General features: G+C 44.9%; 1 long non-coding RNA gene across 1 annotated transcript in view; it reads left to right on the top strand.

Annotated features, from left to right (window-relative positions):
• Positions 1-14624, top strand: part of LOC310706131 — a 206782-nt gene that overhangs the window by 106483 nt on the left and 85675 nt on the right. The gene's annotated exons all lie outside the window — the stretch shown is intronic.

The raw sequence follows: 14624 nt of genomic DNA, 5'->3' as shown, positions 1-14624 counted from the left end.
TGATCACAGTGCTTTCTTATTCAGATTTGACATCACATTATAGCTAATCAATACCTTGCAACTGTCCAAGTCCCCAGTCGGACACACATCTCACAATCAGGCAGGGAGGCCTGCTAATTGAAGAAAAGTCAGAGACACAGGTAGCATTGCCCTGGGGCCATTCTACTCCCTCTTTCTCCAACACACGCAGGCATTCTCGCCCCTCACCCCTCCACCCAACCAGAATCTTGGAAATGGTGGAAATAAAATTTAGAGACATGACAGGAACGGGAGAGCAGGATCAATTCCTGTCACTTGCCACCAGTGTTTACTGCTTTCCCGTGTCTTCAGAGGGTTTTATCCTCTCCCCTCCCCTCCCTTCCCGACCCCACCTTGCCTCTCTCTCCGTCTCTTGACTTAGGGGAACTTAACCTTTTATAAATGGGAAGATGGTACCTTCATGCATTTTAAATGGCTTCATTCTCCCATTCTCAAGATCAGCTCAGGTGGAGAGATGGATAGAAAAAAATAATATTGGAGCACTGGCATTTATTTATTAAGATGTTTGCCAAACATTTTGCCCTTAACGCACCATAAAATAGAATAAAATCTGCTGAATCCTGCTACTGCTATTCTCAGCAGCGTGAGTGAATATTTTCAATTCACTTTATGGAAATAAATCAAAGTATTCCTGGACTGTGATGTTAAAGGAGGTGCGGCTTCTCTCTCTCTCTCTCTCTCTCTCTCTCTCTGTGTGTGTGTGTGTGTGTGTGTGTGTAGTTTAAAATGTTGCCTATTTGGGGTAATTTGCACAGCCTGTGGCCTGTCATCCTGGGCTGATCCCCAAAAAGAGCCCATGAGTCATGGTGGAGGGAGAGTAGCAATGAGGGTCCCTACAGAGCAATAAAGCTCCAATGATGTCTGGGATCCAACGGAAACCTTCTATGCTGGGACATCTTGGGCTCTGCCCACTCCTTGAAAAGTCAAAGGGTTTAAAGGGACAGGCTTCTTGCCTGGAGCTCCACACTCTGGTTCCATGGAGCAGAAGGTCCTTGAAGGCAGCGATGCTAGCTCCTCTCTGGACCTGTGTGCAGTCTTTGTTCCAGGTTCAGGGGCTTGTGTATCGAGGCCCCGTGACCACCCTGTTCCATGAGGTGCAGATAACTAGACAACATGTGGCATATTGGTTTTGGGATCAGATAAGGCCACAGCTTTATTGGTTTGGCCATAGGCCTTGTGCCAACAAAGGTCTGTATAGTAAAAGCTATGGTTTTCCCAGTAGTGATGTATGGAAGTGAAAGCTGGACCATAAAGAAGGCTGATCGCAGAAGAATTGATGCTTTTGAATTATGGTGCTGGAGGAGACTCTTGAGAGTCCCATGGACTGCAAGAAGATCAAACCTATCCATTCTTAAGGAAATCAGCCCTGAGTGCTCACTGGAAGGACAGATCGTGAAGCTGAGACTCCAATACTTTGGCCACCTCATGAGAAGAGAAGTCTCCCTGGAAAAGACCCTGATGTTGGGAAAGATGGAGGGCACAAGGAGAAGGGGACGACAGAGGACGAGATGATTGGATAGTGTTCTCGAAGCTACCAGCATGAGTTTGATCAAACTGCGGGAGGCAGTGGAAGACAGGAGTGCCTGGCATGCTCTGGTCCATGGGGTCATGAAGAGTCAGACACAACTAAACAACAACAACAACAACATTGTGGTAAGCAGTAGCACATGTCACTCACACCCATCTGCTGGGAGTGTTTCGAAGGGTGAAACTGGTGGAGGGGATGGACGCCCTATGACCTACTTCAAATCAGGTGTTCCCCCAAGCAGTCACCATTGGAGGAGTGGTATGGCCCTAGACCCTGTCTGGGCATCGGACAGAAGCCACTCCTCCTGGATCCTTTTAACAGGGTACCATTACAACCTCCCCTCCAAATAAGACTAGGCTTACCCAGTGCTTACCCCGATAAGTGGGAGAATGGACTTGTAGCACTTCTAGTTTAGATGTCTGTGGCATCTTTGTCGCAGGATGGTTTCAGATCTTAAGAGGTCTCTGGATCAGTGCCTCCTCCATAGGCTCCACTGGCCGAACTGTTATATTCTCCAGTTGCTGTTGGACTACAACTTCCATAATCCCTGATCCTGCCGCTGATGGGAGTCGTAGTCCAAAACATCAGGAGGGCACCATGTTGACTACCCTTGCATTGAAAACAACTGCATCAAAATCACAGTGCTGACCATTTTGCCAGCTCCTTTACCTCCTGTTACCTCCGGCAATTCCTGCACAGCCTGTTGTTGGAGGCATCAGCAAGACAAAGGACCGTTTCCAAAAGAACATGTTTACATCCTCTGGGAGTGGCTCTTTGACTATATCTGCTCAACCACATGAGACCAGATCTTCTGGAACCAATTTGTGCAGACGATGAGTTTGGAGGAAATATTTTTGCACACATGAGCACTTCCCAGGAATCACTTCCGCTTCTGTTCATGGATGCAACATTTTGCATTGGGCTTTAAATTGGCCTCAATCCAAGCACTTAACTCATGCACATGCCAGCAGATAGAGCTTAGTCCACTCAAAATGTCTCCCAGTAGGTCTTCTTTCAGGCCTTCATCTGCAAACAGCCCTATTTATCCCCTAAGAATAAAAATTCATGTATTCCCAAATTCAAAGAGAAGCTGTGGGCTGGCTTGCCTGTTAATTCTTTCCATTATTTTATTGCCTGCTGGAAAGAATCAATTGACAGGAATTTTTTTTTAATGAAAAGGAGGTTATCAAGCAGCAGCAGCAGCAACAGCAGAAGATTATGTTTCATTGGTGGACAAAACTTTTCCAAGTCATCATCCGCTCTTCTTTGCCGTTTGTTTGTTTGTTAATTTTGCTTGCTTTTTTTAAAAGAGAAAACATGTTTTCCCCACCCAATAAGGAGCCCATTAATTACATTCCATTCTTTCCACTTTGATATCTCATTAAAATCTTATAAATGATCATGCAGTGACCTTGAAGGGCATGCATAATACATGAAAGTAAACCTGCAGTAAAATGTATTCTTTCACTCCTGACTGCCTTCATCCCACATTTCATTCTCCCATCCCCAATGACCCCAATATGGGGAGCGGGTAGTTAACGCTGGCGAAGTCGAGGTATGCAATGGTGTGCAAATCCACTAACTCCATTAGCTTTTCTCTCCTGATGACAGCTGCAATATGTTAATGGCTTGTGTTTGGATGCGGCGGGTTGCCACTGCTACTTAGGGCTAATTACCATAAGATGGTGACAACAGGTGCAAGTGTCGCTTCGCATCAGCGTCAGGCTGCGCGAGCAAGAAGAGCGAGAAGCACCCAAAGGGAACTCACAAAAGATGCAAACTTTAGTCAGCAGGCTGCAAGTCTCTGAAGAATCCTCTGCGATAATGACCTGTGTGTCTGCAAGTCTCTCTCTCTCTCTCTGCCTTCTCTACCCAAGCAGGCAGCAGAGGGAAGGTACAAGACCAGTAAGTGCTTCCACACACAGAGCAACCCCCCAGTCATTGCTGTTCTGCTTCGAGCTGCAAATGAAATAGTATCTCTGTTTCCAGTCTTCTGGGATCCAAATGGCCTTAGTGAAGCACAAGCTTGACACGAGTCAACAGTGTGATGCTGCGGCAGAAGAAGAAGCCAACGCAATTCTAGGCTGCATCAACAGAAGTGTAGTGTCCACATCAAGGGAAGAAATAGTACCGCCCTATTCTGCCTTGGTCAGACCCGACCTGGAGTACAGTCGTACCTTGGTTCTCGAACAGAATGCGTTCCAGGAGTGGACTCCCGGAACCGTTCAAAGACCAAGGTACAGCTTCCGATTGGCTGCAGGAGCATCCTGTAGCCAGTCAGAAGCCATGCCGAAAATTCAGCTTTCAAAAATTGTTCAAAAAATGGAACACTCACTTCTGGGTTTTGATTGTTCAGGAGCCGATTTGTTTGGGAGCCAAGGCGTTTGAGATCCAAGGTACGACTGTACTGCATCCACTTCTGCTCACCACAGTTTAAGAGGGATATTACTGATAAGCAGAGGAGGATGACCAAGATGATCAAGGATCATTTTGAGAAATAGTTGAGGGTACGTGTAGAGCTGCCATTTTTCAAGAAGTTGTTGAGCTTTTTTGGCAAAATCTCAAAAAAAGAAGTTTTTTGAGCCAATCCCCCAAAATCTAGACTTACGACACGGGTTGCCATACACCCAGATTTTCCTAGACATTTAAGCTATTTCCGCACAGACACCGTTACCGACCGCCGTATTCTGGCTATGTCTGGTAATCTCTGGACATATGGCAACTCTAGGTATGGGAAGCCTAGAAAAGAGAACAATGAGGCGATACGACAGCCATCTTCAGATATCTGAAGAGCTATCACATGGAAGGTGGAGCGAGCTTGAGTTCTGTGGCTTCAGAGGGTGGGATCTCAACCAATGGGTTCAAATGGCAAGAAAGGAAAACCCAACTAAACATTAGGAAGAACTTTTCTGACAGTAATACTTGTTCAACAGTGGAACGGACTTCCTCGGAACGTGGTAGACTCTCCTCCATTGAAGATTTTTAAACAGAGGTTGGAGGGCAATCAGTCAGGGATTCCTCAGCTTTTGATTTCTGCAGTGCAGGGGGCTGGACTAGATGACCCCAGAGCTCCCTTCCAACCCTACTATTCTATGGAACAAAGTGGACACCTCAACTTTCACCACCCCCAAATTTTGGGATTGGGTGCATGATTTTTTTTGGACCCCGGTGTGGAGGAACGGGGATCAAAGAATCCTTTTTCTCCTCACTACACTCCCAATCATGAACTGCCCCTCCCCATTGCTGGAACTGGGAGAGAGTGGGAGAAACTAAACATATAGAAAGGCAATTATATTTGGAAGAAGAAAGGTTGACATTAGTGGAGTTGATTCTTAGAGGCAGACTGTAGAAAAGGAAATGGGCAGGCCATACTACATAGGTCAGAAAGGTAAAGGGACCCCTGACCATTAGGTCCAGTCGTGGCCAACTCTGGGGTTGCGGTGCTCATCTCGCTTTATTGGCCGAGAGAGACGGCATACAGCTTCCGGGTCATGCGGCCAGCGTGACTAAGCCGCTTCTGGCGAACCAGAGCAGCGTAAGGAAATGCTGTTTACCTTCCCGCTGGAGCAGTACCTATTTATCTACTTGCACTTTGAGGTGCTTTCGAACTGCTAGGTTGGCAGGAGCAGGGACCGAGCAACGGGAGCTCACCCCGTTGCGGGGATTCGAACAGCCAACCTGATCGGTAAGTCCTAGGCTCTGTGGTTTAACCCACAGCATAGATGCCCCCAAACCCACTGACCATCTGGGCAAGAGGCCACCAACACTGGGGAGATTGTGCAGCTGTTCCATCATGCTAAAAAAAGTGAACTTTCTGAGTTCAGCAACAACAAACCGAAGCAGGCGCAAAATGTCTTGTGCCCTGTATCATGCAAATGCTCTGTAAATGTGAGTGTGGCTCTTTTGCAGTGAATATACAGTGGGGAAGAAGCCTGTATTTTGCAAACCTTCAGACTTTCACCAGGGACAGAGTCCTTTTCCAATGCCCTTCCACCTTAGAAACAGCTTGTGGGAACATCACTGCCTTACATTAAGGCCAGGGGCAAAATCAGCTATAATTAAGAGGCACAGAAGCAAAGAACCATGAATGAATGAGGGCACAGAGGTGAGCATTGACCAGCACATCTAGCCCATGTGCATCTTGCTAGTAATTGGGAGAAGGCTTCTGCAAGATGCAGTACTTTCAAATTAATAGGGATGCCTTCGTGAGCTATTTAAAGCTATGTTTCAATAGCATGCATTTATGGTGCAGCTCAAGCCAAAGGCAGGAGATTGGAATCTATCCAGGATTGCTTATTGAATAAAAGTTTTCCAAAGCTACATTTATCGCTTTGACTCCACACTGGAGTTCCTGTAATGTCATACGGAGCGAAAACAGTGGGGCATTTCAGTTCTTACACTCGCAATCTCATACTATGGGTTATGTGGAATTTAGCCCCATTTTAATAGCAAGAAACCTGTGCACACTGAATCTGAGCAGAGGAAGGACACCCCAGGGTGATGTTGCTTTGCTCTTTTGCCTTCCGCAAGCTGCTTTTATTTTATTCACGGGTCTGTGGGAAGCAGTGAAAAGTGACTTCAGAACCAGGTACAGTGGTACCTCGGGTTAAATATTTAATTCGTTCCGGAGGTCTGTACTTAACCTGAAACTGTTCTTAACCTGAAGCACCACTTTAGCTAATGGGGCCTCCTGCTGCCACCGCGCCACCACTGCACGATTTCTGTTCTCATCCTGAAGCAAAGTTCTTAACCTGAAGCACTATTTCTGGGTTAGCAGAGTCTGTAACCGGAAGCGTATTTAACCTGAAGCGTATGTAACCCGAGGTACCACTGTAATTGATATGTATGTCTGTCATCACTAGATATGCAAAGGAGCATTATTTCCATAGGAACCAATCTACCATATTCACTTTATTAAAATAACTTGGTCTAATAGGTAAAATGTGTAAGCAGTTTAAGATGCTTCTCATTGCCCTGTTGGCCTGAAGATGCTTCCCTGTTAGTGAATATTCTGGTTAAAATAGTGGGAGAGCAAGGACTGATTTATATGCTGGAAATAACCAATAGTCTGATGAGAACAAATGCTATGGAACCCTACTAAAGCACCTCTTAGTTGTCCCTTATTTTTATTTTATTGTGTTACAGTGGTGCCTCGCAAGACGAAAAGAATCCGTTCTGTGATTCTCTTCGTCTAGCGGTTTTTTTCGTCTTGTGAAGCAAGCCCATTGAAGGATTAGCGGATTAGTGCTATTAGTGGCTTTTAGCGGCTTTTAGCGGCTTATCTGCTGATCGGATCAGCTGATAAGCGGCTTAGCAGCTTAGGAAAAGGGGGGGGAGGAAAAAAAACCAGCAGGAACTCGCAAGACATTGTCGTCTTGCGAAGCAAGCCCATAGGAAATTCGTTTTGCGAAGCACCTCCAAAACGGAAAACTCTTTCATCTAGCGAGTTTTCCGTCTTGCGAGGCATTCGTCTTGCGGGGCACCACTGTACTTATTGCATATTACAGTGGTACCTCGGGTTAAGTACTTAATTCGTTCCGGAGGTACGTTCTTAACCTGAAACTGTTCTTAACCTGAAGCACCACTTTAGCTAATGGGGCCTCCTGCTGCCGCCGCGCAGCCAGAGCACGATTTCTCCCCTGAAGCAAAGTTCTTAACCTAAAGCACTATTTCTGGGTTAGCGGAGTCTGTAATCTGAAGCGTATGTAACCTGAAGCGTATGTAACCCGAGGTACCACTGTACTTCTTCCAACATCCTGCATGGGTGGTTCAGATCTTCAGAGAGAGCCCTTCTGAAGTTTGGAGCTGCCAGGTGGTAAAGAAAAGTCTTATCGGTGGTGGTGCCCTGGCTGAGGAACATGCGTGGCACCAACAGGGTTTTACTTTTTCTGCCAACTTAAAATGTACATGTTCTCTTAGACATTGGTGCAAGGTTAAGTCGATGGAATCTTCTGCAGCATCTTCAGACTCTTTAAAAGGGATTTTTATAACGACTTGTTGTTCACTGTAATAGTGCTAATGGCCCTTGTTTGAATTCCTAGGAGTTATTCCATGGAGGGATGGAGGGAAAATTCAGTTCAGTTGACATTTAAGGATGTGCCTGTCTAATTTGAACTTTCTGAAACAAGACGGGAGTTGAGATCCAACAACTTATGGAGGGCACCACATTGAGGAAGGGTGGTTTAAGTCACAATTCTGCTCCAATTCTTTTATCATTCACCTTTCATATATGCTTGTCTCAAATGACGTTTTCTAATGAAAATGCTATTATGTGTATGTACGAAATCCAAACTTGATTTCTTAGACGATAGATAGGATGCTAGGAATAACACATCACAATAATATTGCTGCACAACGGTTCTTTTGTTGGTTTCTTTGCCCTCCTTTAACTGTTTTGCTTAATTCCTTTTTATACGGAAGGAACGTATTAAGCAGGCTTCCTTCTCGCCCGAGAAGGCATTCTGTTACTGTCATTTTATGGGACCAGATTGGTCTCTATTACATTCCCCCTGTTGAGACGTAGCCAGAATGAATTGTAACTGCAGTATGTCCAGCTGTTTTGTAAATAATTCCCATTATTCTTCACATAGTCACGAGAACCTGTGTCACTTCCATCAAGCTCTCTCAGTGGTATGTGTTACCCAAAGCTATTGATTCTGCAGGGATGGAAAGGCCTTTTGTAGAGAATATTGTGACATAATTTGTCTCCATCTCAACAGCTCACTAATTTATATATTCTGGTCTCCTCCAAAACACCCTTTTTGGCTTCTTCACTAAATCAGAAGCAACCCCCCCCCTTTCTCTCTCTTCCCATTTTTTTGCATGTGATTACATTGTGCACATGTGATCCCAAGATCAGCACAATTTTATTTATCAAGACGGGCTAATTTCCTAGCTGTAGGTGGAGAGGCGCCTCTGATCATGAAGTTCAGTCAATAAGCTGACTTGAGTAAGTAAGCAATTATGCACTGCCTCTGGGAACATTCTCCCCCACCTTACCGATTTTTGCATACTTGTTATCCCAGGAAAGTATCTGAGAAATTAAAATCCACCATGATCAAAGTTTCTTGTTTTTTTTTTCTTATCAGTTTCCCTTAGCTGTAAACACGGTGCTTGTTACAGTTACTCTGAACACAATTTACAAGCTAACATGTCACTGCTGTTTATTATATCACTTTCGGCAACGCTACCATCTTGGTGCTTCTAAGCGTGAATCCATTAACAGTGATCCAGTTCAGCACTGGATACAGATCTAGGAATGCATATGTTTTAGAAGGGCAAGTACATTCTATGTTCTGTTCAGCTCATCCATCCAGATTTTCATGTCCAGGGTGGGACTAATAGAACATACATCCTCATGGCTATTCAAGAAAGGTGCACTCAGAACCTGTTAGATATTGGGTAATCTTGGGCAAATAGTGCTTTATCCTGGAATTTCCTCATCTGCGAAGGCCAATTGACTATCTCTACTCCAGTTTTCAGGAGGTGGCTGAGTTATAGGAGCATTTTGTATCTGATTGTTAGCTCTGTGGTTAAGGATATCAGGAAATTTTGGTGGAAGTGGGGATGGAAACTGCCAATGTTTGTAGAGCATGAGACTCTTAATCTCAGAGCCATGGGTTTGCCCATGGGTTGGGCAAAAGTTTCTTGCATTGCAGGGGGTTGGACTAGATGACCCTCATGGTCTCTTACAACTCTATGACCCCATGATTTTATGATCCCATGTCAGAACAGAAATAAATAGGGAGTGCAACTGGCATTTGCTGTTGTTGTTGCTTTGAGTCTGCAAGTGATACGTAACTGATTGTGTTTACTTCCCCGTTTAAATTGTGTTTCCTATGCAATGAAATTAATGGGGTGGAATGATGTGATTAACCAGTAATTTACATAATTATATAAATGACATAATTTTGCAACAGTGGACAGTGAGATGAATACCACAGTTGTTGGTGAAATACCAACTGCAGCAGAAAGCGAATACAGTGGTACCTCTGGTTACGTACTTAATTCGTTCCAGAGGTCCATTCTTAACCTGAAACTGTCCTTAACCTGAAGCACCACTTTAGCTAATGGGGCCTGCTGCTGCCACCGCGCCGCCGGAGCACGATTTCTGTTCTCATCCTGAAGCAAAGTTCTTCACCCGAGGTACTATTCTGGGTTAGTGGAGTCTGTAACCTGAAGCGTATGTAACCTGAAGCATATGTAACTCGAGGTACCACTGTAGTCCTATATGTGACATATACAAGGCAGACTCGCCATCTGCAGTTGTGGGATGCTTTCAAAATTTCTTCTGGATAGAAGTGCTGTAATTTTAAACGATGTTCTTTGACCCCATTCAATAGGGCAGTGGAGGGAGAATTTGAGAAGAACCAGCATATCCAGAGCACTACCAGTCTCACATCAGCCAGGACAGAAGCGTGGAGCGGGACAGTTATAGGAAAAATAATTGTAAAAGCTCCAGGGCTCGCGTATTTTCCCTCCCTTGTTAGAGGCACATCAGGGGAATAGGAGGCCTTTGAATCCTGCAGACTCTCCAAAGACACCTCAAGCTCTCCCCCTTGGAGAACTTTGTGTTATGAGACAACATACACCTGCAATAAATAAAATAAAATAAAATAAAATAAAATAAAATAAAATAAAATAAAATAAAATAAAATAATAAAGAAATGAAATGAAATGGTATGTTTTCCTTCCCCTTCCTTCCCCTGCCAACAGCAGTCAGTGATATAGAGTGTTGAACACACAACATTGTATGCCACAGGATCAGGGTAAGGTTTTTTTGGATGTTACAGAAGGAAAAGGTGACACTGGCCTGTGGGTGACTGCCGCTTTGGGCATGTATGATTTAGGAGTGTATTCAATGTTAGTCCAACACAGAGCAGACCTGTTGAAAATAATGGACACAATGAACTTAGGTCCGTTAATTTCAATTGGTCTACTCTGAGTAGGGCTGTATATAACCCACTGGGTGGCATTCAACCAAGTTGTTGTTGTTGTTTAGTCGTTTAGTCGTGTCCGACTCTTCGTGACCCCATGGACCAGAGCACGCCAGGCACTTCTGTCCTCCACTGCCTCCCGCAGTTTGATCAAACTCATGCTAGTAGCTTCAAGAACACCATCCAACCATCTCATTCTCTGTTGTCCCCTTCTCCTTGTGCCCTCCATCTTTCCCAACATCAGGGTCTTTTCCAGGGAGTCTTCTCTTCTCATGAGGTGGCCAAAGTATTGGAGCCTCAGCTTCAGGACCTGTCCTTCCAGTGAGCGTTCAGGGCTGATTTCCTTCAGAATGGAGAGGTTTGATCTTCTTGCAGTCCATGGGACTCTCAAGAGTCTCCTCCAGCACCATTCAACCAAGTAGACCCATTCAAATTAATGACTCTAACTTAGTCATGTTCCTTGATTTCAGGGGGCCTATTCTGATTAAAACATAGTTGACCAGTCCCCACAATGCCTAGTTCTGGCCTGTAACTGTAGGCTTCCTGTAGCTGTAGCAGCAGTTCTCTGCCATGCTCTTGGAAGCACAAAATGAAGTGTTGTCCTCTTTGGCCAGCTGTCTCAGACGTCCTTTCAAGTGCTCCTGATTGCCTCCTCTTTCCATCATTCTTTCTCACAATAGGCTCTTTGCCAATTCTCTTGATTAACTTGTCAGTCTTCACAGTATCATTCTTAACCTTTGACCCAGGAGACAAATCACTGTCTTGTTAGCTCAGCTCTTTTTCAGAGGAAATCGCTATTTAGAGCGCACGTGGCTCCTTGGCAGATCTTTCGCTCTCATCATATCCAAGCTGCTTCCTCCAGGATCATTTCCCATTTTTGTGGTTGTATTCAGGCATGCGAATCTGCAATGTAAACACTTGCTGTTTGTCTCATTTCAACACTGACTTCTCTCTCTCTCTCTCTCTCTCTTCCTTCCTTCCTTCCTTCCTTCCTTCCTTCCTTCCTTCCTTCCTTTCTTTCTTTCTTTCTTTCTTTCTTTCTTTCTTTCTTTCTTTCTTTCTTTCTTTCTTTCTTCTTTCTTTGTCTCCTGGGATGTAGAAATGGTGAAATGTCCATAGAGAATGGCTCTCTCTTGTGCAATGATCACTGGCAATACATCCTGATCTCTCAAAATGGCACCACTACTGCCAAGAGCTCACAGACTCAGAGGTACCCTAGAGCAGGGCTGGGGAAGACTTTTCAGCCTGAGGGGCAAATTCTAACCTGGGCAGCCATCCAGGGACCACTGGCGGAGGAAGAGGGGTGCGGTAGGTGCGGCCTGCCCTGGGTGTCATCCCTGAGGGAGGTTGACATTGGTGTGTCAGCCCCCTGGGACGCTCTTTGTGGGCTCCACCCCCCTGGGACACTCGCCACTTGACATGGGCGGTGCCCCTGTGGGCAGCTAGCCCCGGAGCAGCTAGCTAGCTCCGCCTCTGCTTGGGACCACATGCAAGTGGTGGGCGGGGTCAGAGACAAAAGTGGGCGGAGCAGCAAATGTAAATCATACCTTTATACCATTGACTTGTTTCTGCACATGCTCGTGTAGAAGAGTTTGGATCTGATATCCCGCTTTATCACTATCCTAAGGAGTCTCAAAGTGGCTAACATTCTCCTTTCCCTTCCTCCCCCACAACAAACACTCTGTGAGGTGAGTGAGGCTGAGATACTTCAGAGAAGTGTGACTGGCCCAAGGTCACCCAGCAGCGGCATGTGGAGGAGCAGGGAATCAAACCCGGTTCACCAGATTACGAGTCTACCACTCTTAACCACTACACCACACTGGCTCTGGTGTACCCATCTCTATCTTCCATCCAGCCAAATAAGAGTTCAGGGGCATGTTCCACTCCAGCCAGGCAAAAACACTCAAGGTGGGTGTGGCTGGGGAGGGGTGCAGGGCCAGACAGAGAAACCTGGAGGGCCGCATTTGCCCCCACCCCCAGGCTTGAGGTTCCCTGAGCTACAGCGTGACATCCCCAGCTGCTTTTAAGCGGGTGGGTCGAAAGCGACATTAGAACCAAGTTCTCCTGCAAGATTGGAGGCTGTGCTCTGCAAGGCTCGAACTGCGGACAGCCGTTTCGAACTAACCCATGAAAAATAGGTTAAAGCTCTAATGGCGGTTTTTGTGTGCACTCCCTGGGAGTCAACAGGGGCAATTTGTGGGCTTCCAAGGGAGTAATTTGGCATTTAGTTAAGTGTAACTAGTGGAATAACATAAAAGAGATATGATAACACCTCTGAGCTTTGCATTAGTTATACTTTGTCAGGTGTGAACTTTACCGTGATGAGCCACTTAAACTTTTATGGAACCTCAGTGTACAGACGCATCAGGAAAGGTGTTTTACTGTAAGAATAAAAGTTAATTTGCCCTGTTGTATATTCTCGGCAAGGAAAGTAGCCTATATAAAATAAGTTATGGTATATAGAGCAACTGGCAAAGGTTTTTTGCAAAAGTCCATGTCAACTGGTAGGCTGTAGCCTTTCCGCATTTATCATGTCTCGTATGTCTAATTCCTAAACAAACATTAGCAATCCCATTTCCCTCTTATATAATATTTTACGGACTTTTTGAGATTCGTAGAGTCCTAGAATTGTAGAATTGGAAGGCACTCTGAGGAACATCTAGTCCAACCTGCTGCAATGCGGGGATATGCAGCAGTCCTGGGGAAAGAACCTGCAACCTTGGCGTTATCAGAAGTGTATGACAACGGCTAATAAGACTGGACTGAAAATAAGCAGGAAGATTTTGATAATTGTGCCCCTGCCACGATGGACACAGTAGCTGCTTTTAGACACAAAGCCTTAACTCCCTTCTTAAAAAACAGAGTATCTTTAAAATTTCCGAGGTTATGTATGTGAATAAAGGTAAAGGTAAAGGGACCCCTGACCATTAGGTCCAGTCGTGACCGACTCTGGGGTTGCGGAGCTCATCTCGCTTTATTGGCCGAGGGAGCCGGCGTACAGCTTCCAGGTCATGTGGCCAGCATGACTAATCCGCTTCTGGCGAACCAGAGCAGCGCACGGAAATGCCGTTTACCTTCCCGCCAGAGCAGTACCTATTTATCTACTTGCACTTTGACGTGCTATCAAACTGCTAGGTTGGCAGAAGCAGGGACCAAGCAACGGGAGCTCACCCCGTCATGGGGATTCGAACTGCCAACCTTCTGATCGGCAAGTCCTAGACTCTGTGGTTTAACCCACAGCGCCACCCGTGTCCCAGATGTATGTGAATGGAGCACTTTTAATACTCAGAAGTGTAAGGTTAATAATAATTAATAATGAACATGTTGATAAAAAGGTTATTGTTACTAAGGAAAGTCTTTCAGTAATAGACTATGCATGTAGCCTGCAAATTAAGGTTGAGGAATCTGTGGGCATCCAGTTGTTGTTTGACTACAACTCCCATCATCCCTATACAATCTTCATACTGCCTTGGGCTGATGGGAATTGAGGTTCAACAACATTTAGAGAACCACTGCCCCATCCTTGTGGTAAACACACCGAAAATTGCAATCTTATTGGATCATGTTATAAAATAAGCTCAGGATATGATGTTCTTAGGACTAGTGTAGAACTATTTTCATGGTGCATCAGACATTTATCTAAATGGTTCCCTTTCCTCTCTTTTATACCCTTTAAATATTTCATTGGACTGGTTTTTTTTTTTAAAAAAACCTACAATTTCTGCTGTGCAATTGATTTAAAAAGATGTGGCATACCTGTGAGATCTTTAGAGACTCTGCAAGATAGCTTTCAATACATTCTACTTCAGGAAATGCAAAAAAAAAATCTCTAATTAAAATAACTGCATCGAGGTTGGAATAATAAGTGCCACTTTTCAGGATGAATAAACACACTTCAGAAAAGTTGAAATGGAAATAGGTTTTGACATAACCTTCCTCTCGCCACCCAAATACTTGTTCCAGTTTGTATATATAGCAAAAAAGTGTGGGGTTTTTTAAAATAAAGAAGTCAACTTAGCAACTTGTGCATATTGCAAAACCAGTGGGTGTTTCTAATCACAACCCTGTATATTTAGCTTTTTGTAATCTATGCATTGATTTTTGAAGGTCTGGTCCTCTGG

The sequence above is a fragment of the Podarcis liolepis genome, assembly GCF_965112155.1.
Source record: "Podarcis liolepis genome assembly, chromosome: 4".
NCBI classification, from domain to species: domain Eukaryota; kingdom Metazoa; phylum Chordata; class Lepidosauria; order Squamata; family Lacertidae; genus Podarcis; species Podarcis liolepis.
This window is presented reverse-complemented; position numbering and strand designations above follow the sequence as displayed.